The sequence below is a fragment of the Triticum dicoccoides genome, chromosome 2B (genome assembly GCF_002162155.2).
Source record: "Triticum dicoccoides isolate Atlit2015 ecotype Zavitan chromosome 2B, WEW_v2.0, whole genome shotgun sequence".
Lineage (NCBI taxonomy): Eukaryota > Viridiplantae > Streptophyta > Magnoliopsida > Poales > Poaceae > Triticum > Triticum dicoccoides.
The window spans coordinates 799,862,088-799,864,473 of NC_041383.1; the positions used below are offsets into that span (position 1 = coordinate 799,862,088).

At 44.9% G+C, this 2,386-nt stretch overlaps 1 long non-coding RNA gene across 1 annotated transcript in view; it reads left to right on the plus strand.

Moving 5' to 3' along the window:
• The window catches only part of LOC119368869, a 5,737-nt gene that overhangs the window by 1,478 nt on the left and 1,873 nt on the right, over positions 1-2,386 (plus strand). The window contains exons 2-4 of the long non-coding RNA XR_005176763.1: positions 195-342; positions 444-638; positions 1,243-1,642. This is a non-coding gene — a long non-coding RNA (uncharacterized LOC119368869). The remainder of the gene's footprint in view (positions 1-194; positions 343-443; positions 639-1,242; positions 1,643-2,386) is intronic.

Below are 2,386 nucleotides of genomic sequence, written 5' to 3' on the forward strand. Positions count from 1 at the left end.
AAATGAATCTGTAGTTATCATACGTATGTTTTTTGTCAAATGCAGGATTGTAGGGGTCGGGGAGCTTTTAGAGCACGACAAATATACATAGCTGACTGATAGGTTTTTTTAGGAATTTTTCGCTGATAGTTTTTAACAAAGAAGCCACATGAAGCTCACATATCTCTGCCCACATGCTTGTCTTTTTTTCACAGTAGGGACAGATTTGTTTTTTCGTTGCTGAAACATAGGAGGAAAACAAAAGCGAAAGTGGGCAAGGGCAGCTTTTTCTTTTTTTCACCAGCACCCGTGTGACAGTTTTAAAAAAAAATGGAGGACTCCACAGATGAACAGAATGACGAGGTACGTGCCCACTCCCCACTGAACATTTTTCAAAATGACTTTCGGCAGAGAATCAGAGAGAATCACCTTTTCTCTTTGTGTTTTCATGTTGCTTCTAACAGGGAGCAGCAAGAGTAATACAAGGCCATATGCGTCTAAGGAACAAGCAAGTTCAAGAAGGTAGAAACAGAGCATCGCCAGCAAGGCTAGTAAAGTTAAACAAGCTTGGACCAACAACGGAAGGATCTGATAGAAGCTTACTTTCTGGGAGGCATACTGAAGATCGAGGCAACAACAATGCCTGCAAACCTCAGCAGGTGGGTGATGCAGATCTACGACCCAGATAGCGAGTGCATCATTGTCCCAGGCAGGGGCGAGATCCCCGTAACAGCCGAAAGCGTCCACCACACCTTGGGTCTTCACAATGCAAGGGAGGAACTGTTCTATGGATGGGATGCAAAAGCAATATCTTTCATAAATAGTAGGTACGGTTTCGAGAATGGGTGCGCCCCCGAGATAACAACCGTTTGCACTATGATTGAAAAGATGAATGGGAGAGCAGATGATGACTTCATGAGGGCCTGGCTGATTGTGGTACTGAGTACCTTCATGTGCCCTACAACAAGCTTACATGTCAGCGCTCGATGCTACCAAATAGTCGCCGACCTAGAGAAAGTAAAAAGGCCCAACTTCTGCGCATTCGTAGCAAATCAGATAAAAGCTTTATTAGGGGGTTGGAACAAGAAGGCTGTAAACTGTTGTGTGCACCATATGGTCATAAGTACCATCTGCTAGGCAATTTTTCCTTTCTTTTTATTTTTTCTTATACCTACTTATGCTTGGTTGTATAGTATACCAGAAAATAGAAAGGCTAACCCATACTGATTCAAACTTACTATTTTTTTTGTGTCTGCAAAACAGGTGTTATATGCTGATTCTCTGCTGGTTCCCAGTCCGGGCAGAGGCATGGGACAGGAAACGTATAGGGCAAGTCGCAAAGGCAGACAAAAAACCCAAAGGAGGATACAGCAAGCTTAGGGTGAGCTTGTCTGCCTCCATCTTCTTTTTAAAAGCAAGTTTTTGTTTCTTGTCCTGTTACAGTGTTATCCAACTAGTTCAGGCAGGTGCAACACACTAGCCTTTTTTCTGTAGTTTTGTTTTCTCTTTTTCTTAACAACACTAGCCTAATGTGCTTTTTTTCACTCACCCACCTGAGGAAGCCAAGATACACGAGCAACGGGCGTATGAATGGTCTTTTGTCGGGTACGAGGAGACCGAGAAGTTTGTTTTCTCAAAGTTGCCACCCACATTCAAAAGAAGTGTATGTTCTTCATCTTCTTATTTCCAATTTTCACTAGCTTTCAATTCTTTTTTCAGTTGTTTTTACAGCCAAGTTGCATAGCCCTCACAAATTTCTTTTCGTAGTTTTTGTCGGTCTGCAAAACATAGAGCAGAAACAGCGTTTCGCCCCCATCTCTTTGCCCATATATGCATCAAGTTTTTCAGTAGCTGTTTCTTTTTTCTTATACAATTCTTGCTTTCACAACAAGGAAAATAACCCACAACCAAGTTAGCCTAGTCTAGAGACCAAGGTTGCTAAACCCAATGAATTTACTCACCTACTCCACCACACATCAAGTCGCCTCCCCTTCTTATACTAACCTCGCTATGCCCATATAGTCGCCCAAAAACCAACGCACTTTAGTCGCCTATACACAACCCGCACTCGGGGGGTCGCCCACGCCCCACATGATCATTCGCCTAACACGGGAGGGGTGCATCTCGCCTCCCTCGATGGCCTAATTTCGCCTCACCGATGAACCAAGTTGCCCAAAAACTCATGACCACCCAATCCAAAACCGCCTAACACGGGAGGGGGCGCATCTCGCCTCCCTCGGCCGGCTAGAGTCGCGTCACCCGATGAACCAAGTCGCCTAAAAACCCACTACCTCCCACCTCCAAATCGCCTAACAAGGTAGGGACGCATCTTGCCTCTCGGTGGCCTAGTGTCGCCTCACCACACGAACCAATTCACCCAAAAACCCACGACCACTCACCTCCAAAT